General features: G+C 46.8%; 2 long non-coding RNA genes across 2 annotated transcripts; both read right to left on the minus strand.

Annotated features, from left to right (window-relative positions):
• Positions 1-8,422: 8,422 nt before the first annotated feature.
• Positions 8,423-10,039, minus strand: LOC131914148 (uncharacterized). Its single transcript, XR_009380087.1, has 2 exons — positions 9,955-10,039; positions 8,423-8,897 (listed from the first exon to the last, which is right to left on the minus strand). It is a non-coding gene; the product is annotated as an uncharacterized LOC131914148 (long non-coding RNA).
• A 2,973-nt stretch (positions 10,040-13,012) lies between these two features.
• LOC131914149 (uncharacterized) lies at positions 13,013-17,136 on the minus strand. The gene is made up of 2 exons (XR_009380088.1): positions 16,999-17,136; positions 13,013-13,163 (listed from the first exon to the last, which is right to left on the minus strand). It is a non-coding gene; the product is annotated as an uncharacterized LOC131914149 (long non-coding RNA).
• Between the last annotated feature and the right edge of the window lie 976 nt (positions 17,137-18,112).

Below are 18,112 nucleotides of genomic sequence, written 5' to 3' on the forward strand. Positions count from 1 at the left end.
GATGCCCCTGTAGTGCCATACCAGTGGGAGTGCCTGGCCAGCAAGAAGTAACCCAGTGCCCAGGAAACTCCGTAAAAGAGCCACAAGCACCTGTACCCCGTGCCCCACCCCCTGCCCCTGGTAAACTTTGAAGGTTGGTTATTATCGAATTCTCAGGCTCTTTATCTTAAATATCAGCTTACCATGCCCACTTCAAATAATCACGTGAAGACTGAATCATATAGTAAATCACAGGGCTTATCTCGTAGGGGATAAGCTGAAATGAAAGCCAGCTCCTTCTGCCTTCCCTCCCCATGTTTGACTTCCAGGGTTTCTCTGGGGACCTCTGATGCTGCAATGGCCTTCTTTTCCTTATGGCTACTGAAAAGCCAACTGCAGTGAAAGGACCAGGAGCAGCCAGTGTCCCCAACCCAACCCCCGCCCCCCCCCCCCACACACACACACCCTGGCTTTCTACCAGGGAGTGTGATGAGTCATCTTTCCATGATGAATGTTCACGTCTGTGCAGCCTTTGGGAGGCAGCTCTGTAATCCCCACCTGTGTGCAGCTAAGATCTTCAAAGAGTGGCTTCCTGCTGAGTGGAGCCTAGCAGCAAGCTCCATTCTTCCCACAGAGCTACAGCACAAGAGAGGTGGATGTCTGGCTGCAGCTTCAGGCCACCCAGCCTGCAGGAGCCTGAGGCAGGAGATGGACCGCTCTCCTGACACAGCCTCAAGGCAAGCAGCCTGGGAGACAGCCCCATCCTAGGTCTTGCAAACCTGCCTCTTTTGGGATCTTATGGGACCCAGGTAGGAGATCACTGGATCTCCCTGACCCAGAATGACAGGGATCTTGTGTCATAAGGGAAAGGGATGTTTTAACTTCTATCCACGAACCTCCTGAGGAAAAGAATTTAAAGTTCTGTCAAAACAGGTTAGCATATTAGCAATCACAGCTCACTACCATCTGTATTTGTTCCATTTGTGGCGTTTATGATGGTTATCTACATTAATTATTTCTCTGCTAAAGTCCCTTTTAATTTCTGAACACTGTTGTTTCTAAGAGAGATGGCTATTAGATATGCCACACATCAGCACAGGGTGGCATTACAGCATGCTGTTAAGTTCAGATGCAGAGGCCCAGCAGAAATAACTGTGTTATTTGTAATCGCAATAAAGTGTTTTATGTTGTAGCTCAAAATGAGAAACAGCATTGGTAGAAACTGACTTCTTCCTTTGACAATGACCCTGAATTCACCAAGAAAGACAAAAACCTACTTAAACTGAGGTAGTTTGGCATCGAAGGGAAAGCCACGATGGGGTGCTAGGAATCCACTTCAGCGTGTGGAGCACCAGTCTAACACACTTGAGGCCCTGGGTTGATTCTTCAACACCCTTAAAATGGCATGGGGATGACACATGGGTCTGTTATGTGTAGCAGGAATCTTAAAAAGCTCTTATTAATAAAATCAAACCTGAGGCCAGTTATTGGGGTGAATGCTGGAAGATCAGAAAGGCAGAACAAGCCACAGCTACCTCACCTTGTCAATTCCTCAGCTGATCCTGTTTCCTCAGACTGGAAGCCTCTGAGTCCTCATCCAGAATGAATCTCAGCTGAACTGCTGCTCAAAAGCCTGAAAGCTTAACCAGCCTAATGCTTCTAGTTTCTGGTCTTCACGCCTTATATACCTTTCTGTTTTTGCCATCACTTCCTGGGATTAAAGGCTCACTTCTTGGGATTAAAGGCGTGAATCACCATGCCTGGCTGTTTCCAATGTGGCCTTGAACTCACAGAGATCCAGAGGGATTTCTACCTCTGGAATGTTAAAATTAAAGGTGTGGGTGCCACCATTTTCTAGCCTTTGTATCTAGTGGCTGTTCTGTCTCTGACCCCAGATAAGTTTATTAGGGTGCACAATATTTTGGGGAACACAATACCACCACAGTAATGTCATCCCAGCCATTCCAGAGGTATGAACTGGAGGCTGAAGACTTCACGGTCATTATCAGCCTGGTCTACATTAGACCCCACCTCAGGACAACAAAAGGAAAATCAGTGTGAGAGTCCTGAGCAGGATGGAGGGAAGGTGTGGAAAGAATCAGTCCCAAGCCTGAGGAGAATTAGCAAAGACCAGTTCCCAATGATAACTCCCAGATGTGCTGACTCAATAGCTATGGGGTGAAGTGCCGCTCATTTCTAGAACATTCTATCACTGCTGGCTCACACACCCACTTAAAGAACAGCAGCACCCTGAGGATGGTAACCTACCGAAGTGTTTGGTTTATAAACGCCAACCACATGTCTACACACCAGCTTTGGAAGGCAGGCTATAAGGTAATAATTAAAATTCTTCAGGCTATTTTTTGGGCGGGGAGGGCGGGGGGCGGGGGGGGGGGTTCAATTTCCGACCATCCGCTCCAATAAAAGGTGCCAGTGAGTTTAGCTAAAGACCCTGGAAGGGCAGGAAGCCTTAAATGAAGCCGAAAGGGAGGTAGAGAGGAGCAAAGAAAATGGCCTCTGTGGAGTGCTCTGCCAGAAGTGACTTTGGCAGTGCTGATTTGAGCTACACTAGGTAGGACCAGATGCCTCCTCAAGATTCCTTCCCGCTCAAGCATGCCTTCGCCTTCCCATTTGCTCATTCACTTGTCAAAAATATTCCGACCATCTGTGATGCACCAGGCACTTTGCCGGCCCCAGGCCCATTGGTGTTAGTAAACAGACATTCCTCTGTTGTCAAGGGTGACAGACAGGTAACTCCAGCACAAAAGGTCCACAGCCCCAAGCTGGAAAAGGAAACAGACCCGCTTTGAATAATGGGTGGATCCCATTTAGGTGAGGTTCAGGACAAAATGAAAACCAGCTCATGGGAATCAGCTTCCTCTACTGTAGTCGGCCTTGAGCACCCCCAGGTGCCCTACATTCTAAAATTCAAGCTAGCAAATTACCGTTTCCAGTGTCTAGTGCTTAGAGAAACTGGGTTCCTACTTCTGCTGGCGACCCAGCTCCCCCTGGTGGTTGGAGGCCCAAATTCACACAGGCTTTAAATCTCCCCCACAGTCTGTTCAGCATGCATGCATGGCTTAGATGGGAACCTAAGTCCAGAAAGCAAATACCTGCCTGTTTACTTTGGGAGGACGCTCTTCAGTCATCTGACGCCTTCATTTATACTGAGTTTGAACTCCATCATCCCATTTCTTTGATGTTGTGATTCCAGACAGTCACTGAAACTCTCTGAGCCCAGTTTTAGGTTATCGCATTTGATCTTAGCAAAAAAGGCAACCAAACAATTCATTCCAGGGTAATGGTGCCAGTGAGGAGCTGGTGTGAAGATTAAATATGACAACAAAATAACACAGCTTCTGGCAGGTCCTCCACACTGCTTTGTTTTTAGCTTAAAGTTTCAAATTCTCTCCTCTCTGCATCCTGCCTTCCCCCTTCTCTCCCTGCCTCTCTCCAGCCCTTACCCCATCCTCTTCTCCGGCACAGCTCTCCCCTCTTCCCCTCGGGTCTTCCTTGCCCCTTTCCATCTGTCCCTGTTCTTTGTCTTTTAGAATTGCCTTCCACACACACCTATTCTCTTCCTATCCCCCTTTTTCATTCCCAGCCTCTTGCCAAAATGCCCAGCACCTATCATTGGGCGCATTCAGCTACTCTGTGATGACAATTTGCATCCTGTGCTAAGTCAGAGAGGGGTCATTTCTCCATGAGGAGTGAACCCCGTGGCTTCCTGCCTGTTCTTCAGAGGACTCTTGTCTGCATGGATCCCACCAGAGCACGGGTCCCTCCACCCACCTTCGCCTGGGCTGGTATTTGAACACACGGCCTCCTCTCCAGTCCTTTTGAATTCTCTGACACTTGCAGAGTGTCCCATCTTCTCGTGCCTTGCCTTGCCTGTCCTAGCTTTTCCTCTTTCTTCTCTCATCCCGCTTCTGTCCTAGCTTTTCCTCTTTCTTCTCTCATCCTGCTTCTCTTCTTTATCACTTTGCATGCTCCAGCCCCTCCCTTCTTGTTTTTGATTTGCACAATGGCCCATGTTTCTCCCTATTCCCAAACTGCATTTTCTCAAGCAGCCTGCAGTAGCTCTTCCCTGTCACTGTAAAAAGCTTTTTCATCTCCATTTGGAGCCATTTGCCCCGATCATGCCTCTCTTGGAGATCACACAGATGAGACCGTGTGGTCTTCGGCTGTCAACAATCCCCAGGAAAGACAAGTATGTGCTTAAGGCGTGCATTTTAATTTGGAGACCCCTCAGAGGCTGGTGGGTGCAAGCAAAAGCTGCCAGTAGGCCCAGTCTGGCCCCGATGGTGCTCCGTGCTCTTTGGGAAGGAGACTGAGAAATGCTGAATAGGTGTCTCTCCTCCCCCCACAAAACAGACAGGGATGGGATGAGCAGGCCAGGGCTGGCTTTCTCAATGGCTTTCTTTCTCAGCTCACTTCTCTGTGAGGAGGACAGCAACAGAATTATCTGATGACAAAACAGAAAGTAGCCTGCCTGTCTGGGCATTGTTCCGGGGTGAAGGGGTAATCGGCTTGTGGAGGGCATGACTGTGAGGAGTGGAGAATCCCTAACCACTCGGTTCCACAGGCGGCTGGTGTGTGAGTTTGAATCTGAAAGGGGGATTAAACTCAAGTCTTTGGCCTGTGGCTTGAAGCCAGGGAGGGATAGAAAGAACTCGTACAAACAAAACTCTGCTAATCAGCCGGAAGGAGATTCCCTCTCATGGTGTAACTTGGTACACAGGTCCTGCCTTGGGCAGCTTGGGGACACCCCTACTCCTTTATTTAGGCTCTGCCCAAAGCAGGTTCTGAGACAGGGATTCAAATGTGAGTCATTTGTTGCAGGAGAAATCTAGGAAACCATGTAGAGGAGGGAGAAAGGGATCAGGAAATGGAGGAATGAAGTTGATAGATGAGTTGAGCTAATACCTGAGTGCAGCTGGCTCTCAACTCCCAATGGGAGCTTACAGACACATAGTCTTTCCCACTGAAGATGGACCCATCTGCCCATCATTTGAGGAGGCATCTTTCCCAGGACAGTTCCTCTTTTTAGTGCATGTCCTCTGTCCTGAACATGAACTGAGCATGCTTCCAGAGCCAGAGACACCCCTCCATCACGCCACACTCCTCGCACAATAAATCACAACAGGTACCTGCTTTGTAAAGGTGGCCTGTGCAGCAAGGCATGGGCGCCTAGCCCAGTCATGTGCCCCGGACATACTGCTTTAAAATCTGGAGTCAACCTGCTTTTTCTAGAAAGCCAGGGAATAAATCTTATGAACTATGCAGCTAGAAGGTCTGTCTTGGGCTCTTCTCCTCTGTCATTGTCTTGTAGTGAAGTAGGGCAAAGATGTATAAAGCAAGGGCGTTCTTGGTGCTTGCCTCCCCTCCCAGTGGACCCGACCCTCAAAGTACAGATAAATATGCAAAAAAAATGGGCGTGGCTATGTGTCAATAAAACTCCACTGACTAGTCCTGACAGAGCTGCCCTGGGCCACAGACAGCAGTTGTCCCATGCCTACTCTAGCCAGATTGACCTACTAGGCCCCAAAGCACCCTCCTGTGCCCATATTTTCAGGAGCTGTCCCCTACCCCGTGCTTGTCTGTCACCTGGATATTTCTGCTCACCCATTCCAAAGCACTCAGCCAAATGTCACCACCTCAAGGAAGCCTTGCTCCCTACCTAGCCAGGTTAGGTTCCCCCTGACAGGCCTTCAGCCCTTCAGTCTTCTTGAGACCACTTCTCACAGTGGTAATTGCAAAACTAATTATGTAATTGGTTATTTAATGCCTACCTCCCTCTCCAGCATGCATGCTGCCCTCAGTCACTAAGTAAGGCCCAGCCTGTCTACTTCCTACTGGGTCTGGATTTTTTCCTGTCCTAATGGCTACAAGCAGCACAACTCGGTCCAGGCTCATCTCTTTCGAGGGCCTCTGCAGCCACCTCCTGACTGATTTTCCCACCTTTCTTGCTCCTCTGCCTGGAAGTGCCCAGTGGCTCCTCTTTGCCTTCATGAGGATGCCTGGCTTCTACGAATGGCATCAGAGGCCCTTGATCAATAGGCCTGCCCACTCACCCACAGCTCCCCCACACACACATACACACACCCCTAAGCTAATTGCCTTAGCTCCAACCACTCACTCCTCCACTTACCCCTTACTTTCAAATGCAAAGTGCACTCTCAGGCCTCTAGGCCTCTGCAGATGTAGTACCTCCCGCCTAAAATCCAGGAAGGAGGCAGGAGTGTTGGGGGGGTTCCCCTCCTCCCCCCGTTAGCATCTGCTTCCTGGGTCTCTGGCCAATGGGTTTGTTAGAATGTTGATTGTGTGCAGTCATTTCATTTTCTGTACTTTCCAACATCACTCCAGGCCTTTGTCTTTCCAAAGAGGGCGCTCAAGACCATTTACCATCGTACTCCAACTCCTCCAGTCTCAGTTGGGAATCGGAACCATGAATTCCTGTGGACCCCTGGGCGGTCCAGATTTTTCTATGTTTTACACTGCATTACAGCCGTCTATCTGCCCATCTGTTGCTTCTATCAAACTCTGACCAACAACCTGGTACCCAGCATGTAGCACTGAGTACTTAGCACCCAGCACCCATCTCTTAACACCATGACAGAATAGGAGGCATTCAGTAAACAACTACACAAACTCCTGGAACACCTACTATGATTTCTCTCTGACAACTAGGTGGAGGGGACTTCGGGGCCTCAGATCTTACATTTTCTAGAAGGAGCGGATGGAAAAGGGAGTTCGGAATCAGCATATACTACCTCCACATACCACTTCTGTGCCCCATCAACCTCTCAGCAGTCACCCACCTCAGACATCCACTGTCCAAACTCAAAGATCCTGCCCATCTTCACTCCTCCTCAAAAGCTACCGCAGTGATCAAACAGAGGCACTGGCTCCCCAGCACCAGGAGAACAGGGCACCATACTCACACACCAGCACCTGTGGGGATGCCAGCACAGGAATAGGGTAGTGACCATGGGGCTCCATGGTCTCCTCTCCCTCCTTATCCTTAGCAAGCAGAAACCAAGCTGCAACTGGACTACAGCCCCAGAGCTGGCGAGGTGGCCAGGTGGCAGGGGGGACTGAGAAGATGCTAGTCTTGTGCTGTCATAACAGCATCCAGGCAGAGAGGACCAGAGGGCCGAAAGAGACCCGTCCCTCCCAGGCCTGTTTCCCGCCCTTGGAATTTGCTTTGGTAAATAAGGCCAGCCTGCCCCCACGTGCACGCTCGCCTCCACACAGGCGCACACTCCTTGCTTATCTGAAAGACTTCCTTCAGGCTCTCTGCAGCCAGCCATGCTGCCACTTCTGTGATTGCAGATAATTCACATTCAAACAAACTGACTTGTCAGAGACACAGCAGGGGAGAAAGCTGCCTGGGTGAGATCCACTGCCGCTCTCAGATTTCTCTCCTCTTTCCTGGCATCATCTTTCATGTCCAAAGAGGACCACTGGTTTGACCATAGGATGGCTGGCACATGGATACCAATGCCGCTGTGAAAAGATAGGCCAGCGCCACCATGAGTAGCCTTCCTGAACACCAGAGAGGCATTCTCACTGGAGTGTCAGCCTTTGATTTCTGCAATGCCACCATGGTCTTAGCAATACTCTTGCATTTTCTAACCAAGTGGCTCCTGTCGAGGATTGTGAATTAGCGTCACCTGGAGAAGAGGCTGCGGGCTTGAAGAGTGAGCTACCCTGGCCTCTGCTTACCATAGCAATTTCAGGGGGATAAAGATGCACATTCCCAAGCCCATGACATCCCTACCTTATGAAAGTAAACCCCTCAGCCTACCCCTGCCAAAGCAGACTCTAATGGGCAGGATATAGAGCTCAGTATACATATACATATACATATATATATAATTATATTATATATAATTACATTATATCTTCCTCACTCACTTCCTCCCTCTTTCAACTAACCTGTTACTAGTTCTTTTGACTAAACAGAAACCATTGATTTAATACATTATATCAAGAATTCTCCTTAAACCTTGTGGGTTACTTGCACAAACATCAGGCAGGATGGAGATCATTATTTTGTAGAAAGTCCATCTCTCAACCACCCATTTGGTCCATGAAAAGGTAGAACAAGACTTCTTTCTCTAAGGATTCCAGCTCACTGCACAATCTCCTGAGGTTTGTCTTGGAAGCCTGGACAGCCAGAGTGATTGACAATGAGCTGCTTGACTTCATGAGCACTGACCACAGACTTTCTTTCCTAGGAAAAGGGAATTGGCCCCCTCAAGCCCCAGCTAAGTGGAGGCTGCTGCAGCTCTCCTAGCCCCAGAGAGAGGCACTGAGACCATGCCATCCCATCTGTTCTCTGATGTGAATCTTCCTGGCTGCCTGCAGCCCAGTCGAAACCTGAACCTTGTGAGATCTATTGAGTTGACACTGTTGCCAGGCATTAATTAAAGTTCAATTAATTATTAAAATGGCATTTATTGAGGTTTAGCAACTTGGAAATAAGATAGGCATTGGTGGCAACTTTAGTAATTCTGGTCTTAATAATCAGTTGTGATCTGTTTAACTTGGAATCTTTTTTCTTATTAAATCGAAATCAAACCTTTCTTTGAGACACCTAATTGTAAGTGAAACTAATTTGCTTCCCCTTGGCGCACCAGGGACTCTGAGTCTATGCAGGATGAGGAACTCCCACATTAGGACACAGAAGGGGCCCCTCCCTGCCAGATATGAGGGGTGATGGTTATTCATGGAGAGCATCATTTAGAGAAATGGTCCCCCAAGCTCCCATCTGCACACACGTTAACTGGAGCTTTAAAGACTGCGTTCCTAGCTCATTAGAAATGGCAGCACACCGTGGATGACTCTTCCAATGATCCTGAACTGTCTCAGAGTTGCTTCTCCATTCAAGTAACTTCTGGGACTGTGTGGACCTTCAGTGGAAAGGAAGGAAGGAAAGAAGAAATGAAGGGGAGGAAGGAAGGGAGAGAGGAAGGGAGGATTGATTCTGAGGCATGCATCTGTTCCTCACTTCTCCAGCTTCCTGTAGTTCTGTGTGTCTAACCTCAGGAATCCAGTGAGCACGACTGCTTCTAAACCCCTCCTGGTGGCTAGGGCCCTGTTGCTGCTGACAAGTCTTAGATCAACTGGCCACCAGATGGCTAACACACACACAGTGTAGTAGAATGGATACAGGCTTAGTAGGGAGGACACAGGGACTGGAACCCCAAATCTGATGCTCAGTATCTGTGACTCCTAGAGACATGTCCTAGCATTTTGAGCATTGAGTCCCATGTATCTAAACTGACTGACAACAGCAACCTCACAGGGTATTTATAAAGGTCACAGATAAGTGAATGTGAGGTACCTGCAGAGTAACACAAAGCCTGCTGTTTAGAAGATGCTCAATAATGGAGCACTTAATCCTTCATCTCCTCCTCCTCCTCCTCCTCCTCCTCCTCCTCCTGTGGTGATAATATATTTGTGTTCTAACGAATAAAACTTGTCTGGGGATCAGAGGACAGAGCCAGTCACTAGATTAGACATAGAGGCCAGACAGTGGTAGCACACCTTTAATCCTAACATTCAGGAGGCAGAGATTCAACCAGATCTCTGTGAGTTCAAGGCCACACTGAGAACAGAGATTGGTGTGGTGCCACATGCCTTTAATCCCAGCACTAGTTAACTATGGAGGTCTGGAGGTCTGTACAGCCAGACAGGAAGTGATAGAGCTGGGTGGAAAGAGGAAGTAAGAAGGCAGAGCACAGAAAGGTATACAGGCAGGAGTATACAGGAAGCAGCTCTCTCTGGAGGCTGAGGAGTTGGTAAGGTGAGGTTGGCTGTGGCTTGTCCTATTCCTTTGATATCTCAGTTTTCACCCCAATATCTGGCTCTGGGTTTTTTTTTATTAATAAGACTGTTTAACAATTTGTGTTACATCTTCTCCCTCCTCCCCCTCTTCCCTAGCCTCTCCCTCCTCCCCCTCCTTACCCTCCTCTTCCTCTTCCTCCGCCTCTTCCTTTCTTCTTCTTCTTCTTCTTCTTCTTCTTCTTCTTCTTCTTCTCTTTTTTTCTTTACCTATGGATTATCAAACACTCCTCAAATGGTATCCAATAACATAAGCATAGAGCATAAGCATGTTGCAGTGGCCCAGTGCGACATGAGCCTCACTCTCCTGCCTTGATCAGGAGGGATGAGCTGAGCGTGGTGTTATAGAAAAACACACATGGTCATGGTAGCATGTCAAAAACTGATGTATTAACACAGATCGGGATAGTAAGCATGGAATAGGGGAACTGAACCCAGAGATGCCCTGAAAGAAGAAACCCTGAGTTCAGTGATCACTGGCTGGGAGGGAAGAGGAAGTCAGGAGAGAGTGCATTAGGTAGGATGGTGCCTTTGACAGGAGTGGAAGCTGAGGGTGGAGGGGCCAGGAAGAGAAAGATAAGTGAGGCCTTTCTGGAGGTTGGGTTCAACATCAAGCTAGGCTCCTGGGGTTGCTGGAGACATGAAAGAGAAGGTCTATCAACCGAGGGATGCCACACTGAGGCTACTGCTCCAGGCTCTACATGCATAGAGCCTCCTCAGGACATTGTGACTTGCCTCCCGACCACAGCAAACCCAAATGGGATCTGCAGCTTGTTTATTATCCTGCACTAACTAGATGATGAGGACTCCAGGTCCCATGTGCCCTGGTCCAAGGTTTGAGGTCCATGGATAAAGGACTCTATTGCCTGTCTCACCTTCCCAGCTATTTCCTTTAAAAAATAAATAGGACAGTCACAGGTCTGTGGTCAAATTTTCCAAGGGAAATAAATAGGATTCCTGAACAGGCCTGGCTTTCTGGCTAACGGCCTTTGGTGAGTAGGGCATTGTCTTCCAATCCTGTTTACTCAGATTTCCTGGGCCTTCTTCCATGCTTGCTTTCACACACTCATTTTGGCTGCTTTAGCTGCAGAACCACGTTGTGAACTGCTGAGCAGGAAAGAGAAGCAGCCCAGGCAGATGGAGGTTTCCTGACTCCGTGGCCAGGGTTCCTTTCACATCCAAAAAGCAGGTGGAAGACGGGAGTGTTTCTCTCCTGATCATCAGATGGCACAAGGCCTGTAGAAACCCTCTGCTTCAGGGAAATCTGTCTTTCTTGGTCCATCAGTCTCATGTTTTCCTTTCCACTCACTGGCTTTGTTGCCCCCAAGTGATTCTGCAGGTGAGTTAACTCATGAGAGGAAGAGAGAGAGAGAAGGAGGGGGGGGGCACATTATGCATGGCCCACACATCAGGTGAAGAGTTTAAGAGCTATGGTTAGAAGGAATTCTTTTGGTCAAGAAGAAGCGGTCCAGTGAAAGAGTTGTTCTAAAGAAGTACAGGGAGGCATGAAAAGGGAATTAAAAGATGGGTTAGATTGGAATTGAAATGCATTAGAACCCACTGTGTTGCCTCAGACCTGTGATCCTCGCACTCAGGAGTCTGAGGCAGAAGGATCTCTAGTTGGTAGCCAACCTGGGCCAAATGATGAGATTCTGTCTCAAAAAAAAAAAATCTTTAAGAAGAATTAATGAATGAATCAGGGCATATAGCAAAGGTTCATGGATCCCAAAGAAAACATCACAGACTAGAATCCCATCTAAGCAGACTTTAGTACAAACATTTGAACAAAGAGATTGATCCATGGAACAAAAGAAGGGTACAGCAATAGACCTAAATATACATATAAGGAGGCCATCTATGATAAATGAGCGTTTCCCAGCCGAGAGGCGCCAGTTGATTAACAACCAATGCTTTTGAGCAACAGACTAGGTTATTTAGGGAGGGAAAGAAGTGAACAAGATCTCCTTCTCTGCTCTTACAGCAAAATAAATCCCACCTGGATAAAAGTTTGACAAATAAAGTTGTAAATTGAGGAAAAGAAAATTGTGTCATGTACTCCATGAAAACATCCGTGTGTTAGTGAATGTGCATACAGTCAAATGCAAAAAAAAAAAAAATCCACAATCCATATCACACAATGGCAGATGAAGAGCTTGCTTATTTCTAATTTGACATCTGAGAATTACAGCCCAACAAGGAAAAGGGAATTCTTAAGATTCAATAAAGATAAGAGCTCTTACAAGCCATTAGGAAAATGGACAAAGGAAATCCCCAGAAAGGGGGAAATTTTCTTATAAACATATCAAAAGACAAACCACTTCAATTGTCATAGAAGAGAAGTAAAATAAGCGATATTTTTGATCTACTAGACAAGATGAAAAGTATAATTATGTCCTAATGCCCTTGTAGATGAGGAGACAGGGAATCAGCCATGTCCTTATACTTTTGTGGAAGAGCAATATGATGTAGCTGGAGATTTTCTTTCCAGCTCCCACCAAGCCCCGGCAGTCCCATAGCCCATTTATAAAATAAACACACAGACTCTTATATTATTTAAACTGTTTGGCCTAATGGCTCAGGCTTCTAGCTATCTAGTTCTTACATTTTAAATTAACCCATTTCTATAAATCTATACCTTGCCACATGGCTCATGGCTTACCAGTATCTTACATGTTGGTACTCATGGCGGCAGCTGGCAGTGTCTCCTGACTCAGCCTTCGTGTTCCCAGAATTCTCTTCCTTGCTTGTCCTGCCTATACTTCCTGCCTGGCTACTGGCCAATCAGCATTTTATTTATATAGAGGGATATCCACAGCAATATGATGTGGCACCATTGGAGGATAAGAGAGGAACAACAGTCATGAAAAAGTCACTATACATATCAATTATATCTAAATATGCATTATTTAATACATATCTAAGTTGTAACACTTACTCTCCAGCAAACAAGGACTGCTCTATTCAGTACCCATTCTATCACCCTTGCAAAGAACTAGATACAACAATAGAAATGTATTTTCCCCACAAATCTACACTGTGCAATGCTACATTTCTGTATAACGACCCCCAAAATATAGTAGCTTCAAACAAAAGAGTGTTTGCTACTGTCCAAGGCTGTGTGGCTAGCCTAAGTTCAGTTGTGTGGTTCATCAACTCTATGTGATGTGACCTGATGCAACAGTTACCCAGAGGCTCTGCTGGGCTGGAAGGCACCAGCTGGCTCACTCATATGGCCATCATTGTTGGTGATAGCTCAGCTCACATTTCTGTCTGTGTGCGGTATAGATGCTCACAGTGTATCAGCCAGATTCCCAGAGGGAGTTTCCAAGCACCTGAAAACAAAACAATAACTCTGTTAAGTTTTGTCTTGAATCGTAGGTAACATTGTTTCCTCCACATTCCAGCGGTTGGAGTGACTTTTGGAGACATTGTGGCCATTGATAATCCACCACAGGATGCTTTCTGTTTAAACTCATACATATAGATGTCTGCATACATGTCCATGCATACATACATACACACACACACACACACACACACACACACACACACACACACAAACCCCAAATTTGTCACCAATGAAAAATGAAAAAAGACTTAGCATTTTAATGCTGTTTGTATTCTTCCTAGGGAAAAGAAAAGAAAGGTATTTTAAAGAAAACCAACCCCATTTATTGAGATAGTGCAAGCTTTATTCAGTGGCTCAGGCACAAATTCTCCACCCACATACAGATTGTCACCAGCTTACGAAGGTTCTACCTAGGATTATTTGGCTTTACTATGTTGCCCAAACAGCGTACACTTAGCAGAAAATGTATGCTGAGTTCTTACCTTTTTCTGTGCTTGTGATCTGTGCTGTGGTACTGTCTCTTGATGCTGGGCAGTGGCAGCATGTCACTGGCCCACAGGAAGACACAGCTGACACTTTCGCATGCACTTAGCTAGGATGTTCTGTAGGTTACGAATTTTCAACTCTTAATAATTTCATCTTACTTTATGGGGACATAGCCCCTGATTGGTTGAGGAGCTTGTGCAAAGATTTTACTTCCCAATTCCCTTCCCTCTAATCGTGTACTTCCACCATCCAAGGAGCTGACTGGTGACTTCCAGGAAACTGACCAGCAGCAGAAAGAAGGCCGGCTTCCAGCCCACGCCTCTGGATGATACTGCTTCCCTTTGAATGGTAGCCTGCTTTAAACCCTGATGTCTGTCTGTGAGAGAACTCATGGCTCATTTTGTCATTGATGTTTTGTTTTTTTTCTTCTAATTTTTTGAGACAGCATCTCACCATGTAGCTTTGCCTGGCCTGGAACTTGCTATGTTTACCAGGCTGGCCTCAAACTCACAGAGTTCCACCTGCCTCAGCCTCCAGAGTGCTGAGATTAAAGATATATGCCACCATGCCTTGCTGCTTGTCCTCAGTTTTGATGTGGTTCCTGAGACAAACCTAAGCACTAGCTCAGGTACTAGGGCCAAAAGGAACTTGCTAACATGAAGAGTCAGAGTTTTTGTGGAAGCCCGGGTATCAGAAGAGAATCAAACATCCCACTTAGCCATAGCCTGTGAAAAACACTGCCCTTCCTGCCTGTGTGTAGAGAACTATCTCAAGCCAAATATCCACGAGATAGTAGGCACAAGGCATGAGTAGGATGAGCTGATGGATCACTAAGGTAATAGGAAACTATTGTTTTTAAAATGAAAGATAAGAAGAAAGCAACCTGTGCTGCTGCTGTTATTAATGGTGGTGGTGGTCATGATGATGATGCCGATGATGGTGATGATAATAATAATGATGGTGGTCGTGGTGGTGGTGGTGGTGGTAGTGGTGGTGGTAGTGGTGGTGACGATGACGATGATGATTTAGTCTGAATCTTGCAATAGCGCTATGAGCAAAGCTGCTGTAGAGTATAGCTCTAGGGAGTCCATTCGCCCACAGTGTGTGCAAATGGAAGTTGTACAATATACAACCTACGCAACTGGCCCAGCCAGCCTGTAAAGTGGGCCAGACAGGAAACAAGAAGGAAGAGACAAGCTGGAATGAGTCCAGGTCTCCTGGGTCATCTTGCCATCGCACCTCTTGCCCTAAGCCAGCCATCACGCTGGAATGATATTCATAGCTTGGGAAAAAAATGCAATCCACTCAGCTCCCCATTTGCTCCGTATTCACCTAAAATGTCTTCTCTGACACTCTGAAAAATAGAGTCTTTGGGGGGTGGATAACTGTTATCCTTCAGGACCCGGACGAAAAGAAGTCTGCAGGTGGTACAAGCTTTGACAAAGAGGCAGGGCGAGGGAGTGTTGTCTCCTACAGGCTTGTCTATCCTGAGACAGCTCGGCCCAGGATGGCGCACAGTCCTGCCTGACTTTCCTGAACAGCGAGCCTCCTTGTCAAATGGGACACACTCAACTTCGCCAAGGCCCTGACTTCTAAGATCAGTGTGGTGCCCCTGCAGGAGGCTGGCAGCATGGGCCTGTGCAGAAAATGGCCTGGCTGGTGGCAGGGCTGCATGAGGCAGGCTGAAGGCCATTTCAGGGAGCTGATGTTCTCCAGAAAGCAGCCTCCTGTGTCTTTGTCTGGGCCTTGCTCTAGAAGGAAGTTGCTGTATCTGCTGCCCTTCTAGGCTCTGCCACAGTCAAATCAAAGGTGAAGAGTGAGCCTCAGTGCTGACCTCAGCCTCAGAGGGGACTCTTGTCCCTAGGACATCTGGGCCTTAGCAGTGTAGCTGCCACCCTGACCGTTCTTTGCATAAACATGTGACATTTGCAGTAATGACCATAGTGATCATAGAAACATGATGACAGAGACAGGAAGATTCTTGCCTAGTTTTCAGTTTTTTACTTTCTTCAGCTGGCTTCCCAGCACCAGGGTACTCTTCCACCATCAATGGGGTGTGCTCTGAGACAGACCCATGCTTGAGTATCTGACATGCACGCACCATGATGGAATTTCCACAGCAAGTCTATGGGGCAGGTATTATTTATCTCTGTGTACAGATGAGGACTAGGGTATGAGACAGTGTCCTTACCTAGCTTCTGAATGTGACACAGCAGATCCCCAAACCAAAGTTAGGTGTCTGGCTCCAAGCAAGCCCACACTCACAGCCGTCACTCTTTGCTTATACATTATATGAGAAGGACAGAGGAGATTGCTCAGCAGACAAAGTGATTGCCTCACAAACGTGAGAACATAAGTTTGCTCCCAAAATCCATGTCAACAAAATGCCAGGGGGTTGTCACTTACTTGTAATCTCAGCACAGAGAAAGCAAAGGCAAACAGATCCCTGGGGCTCACCAGTCACCCACAGACTAATCAATGAGATCCAGGCCAATAAGAGAACCTGTCTTAAAAACCAAAGTGGGTGACACCCAAGGTTGACCTCTAGCTAGATGCATATACATATATGCACATATGCATGCACCGCTGCACACACATGCGCCTGTACACACACACACACATACACACACACACACACACACACACACACACACACAGAGAGAGAGAGAGAGAGAGAGAGAGAGAGAGAGAGAGAGAGAGAGAGAGAGAGAGAGAGAGTTCTGTGGGGAGGTTGATTGTTACTCTGATGTAAAGAAAGTGAGACCTAAATAACTTTCTCAAAGCTCCACAAATTAATGACAAGCCTAGAACCCAGGACCTAAGAACAGTAATCTAAGGGGATTAATATAATGGAAGAGGATGACAGGGTCTTGGTATACAGCCCAGACTGGCCTTAAATTTATGGTCTTTCCACCTCAATCTCCCTAGTGCTGGATTATAAGCATACGCCACTTTGCCTAGTTTCATATGATATATTTTTAGATAAAATGATATCTTAAAATATGTGATAACAGGGGATGGAGGGATGGCTCAGCAGTTAAGAGCACTGGCTACTCTTCCAGAGGACCCAAGTTCAGTTCCCAGCACTCACCTGGTAGCTCATAACTGCCTGTAACTCCAGTTTCAGGGAATCTGATACCTTTACACAGACATACATGCAGACAAAACATGAATGTACATGAAATAACAATAAATATTATTTTTAAAAATGTGTGATAACAGCTTTTGGTGGAGCAATATTTTGTTGGAATAGATGGAATGACAACAACCATAGTTCAGTTTGCCCACGTAAGCTGCTGATATCAAATTAAACAAAAGTGGGTGAGACACACCTTCTTTCCAAGATTTCTTTGAGAGGAACACAAAAAGTTGAGAGACCATCATGGGGTGGTTTATTGTTGTCTCTGAGATGACTGTAACTTCTCAAACTTAGCACATGTCCCAGAAGGCATTGCAGCGTTGTCTGGGGAAAGTCCTGGGAGGAAAGAAAGAGATTCTTATTGGAAGGAAGAAAGCATCTGTGGGGAGGAAGTAGACATTTGTTCATTTAATAAGTAAGTGTTATCACATTTTAAGATCCATTAAGAATCACCTATGGCACCTTGTGGTGGTTTGAAAGAAAACAGCCCCCAAAGGGAGTGGCACTATTAGGAGGTGTAGCTTTGTTGGAGTGGGTATGTCCTTATTGAAGGAAATGTGTCACTGTGAAGGCTGACTTTGAGGTCTCATATATACTCAAGCCACACCCAGTGTGTCAAACCACTTCCTGTTGCCTGAGAGTCAAGGTGTAAGAACTCTCAGCTCCTTCTCTAGCACCATGTCTGTCTGCAGGATGCCATGCTCCCCATCATGACGATAATGGACTAAACCTCTGAACTGTAGCCACCCTAATTAGATATTTTCCTTTATAAGAGTTGCTGTGGTTATGGTGTCTCTTCACAGCAATAGAAACTGTAACAAAGACACACCTTCATGGGATATCTATTTCCCCTCTTTATGGATGGAAAGAAAAGAATTTATCCAAACCTCAGCAATGAAAATAGGGCCTGCCTGTGAAATGGGCTCTGGATGCTGTCAGCCCATCTCCTCCAGCCTCTATCTCCTTCTTCTAGTGAAGGGCCTGCTCTACCACCGCATCTCCTCAGCATACTGGAAGAGCTCCTGCTTGGGACATTGGAGAAGCTACTTCTGTAAGTCCCCAACATACAGTGACTTTCCAAGGTGTCACCAGCCTCAGGATGATGGGCCCCAGGCTGACAGCTTCTGGACTTTAAGTCCTAGAGGAGAAAGCCATTGATTCTCAGCACCTGTGCTAGATCCCTGCTGCTGTTCACAGATGCTCTTTCTCGGCAGGGTGAACAGTTCGCACTCCCTCTCCCATCAGGTCCAAGAAAACTCAGGAGCTCAGTATTGCTCAGCGTGCCCTGTTGCTGCCTGGGATCATTG

This window comes from Peromyscus eremicus, chromosome 7, assembly GCF_949786415.1.
Source record: "Peromyscus eremicus chromosome 7, PerEre_H2_v1, whole genome shotgun sequence".
In the NCBI taxonomy this organism is placed as follows: Eukaryota; Metazoa; Chordata; class Mammalia; order Rodentia; family Cricetidae; genus Peromyscus; species Peromyscus eremicus.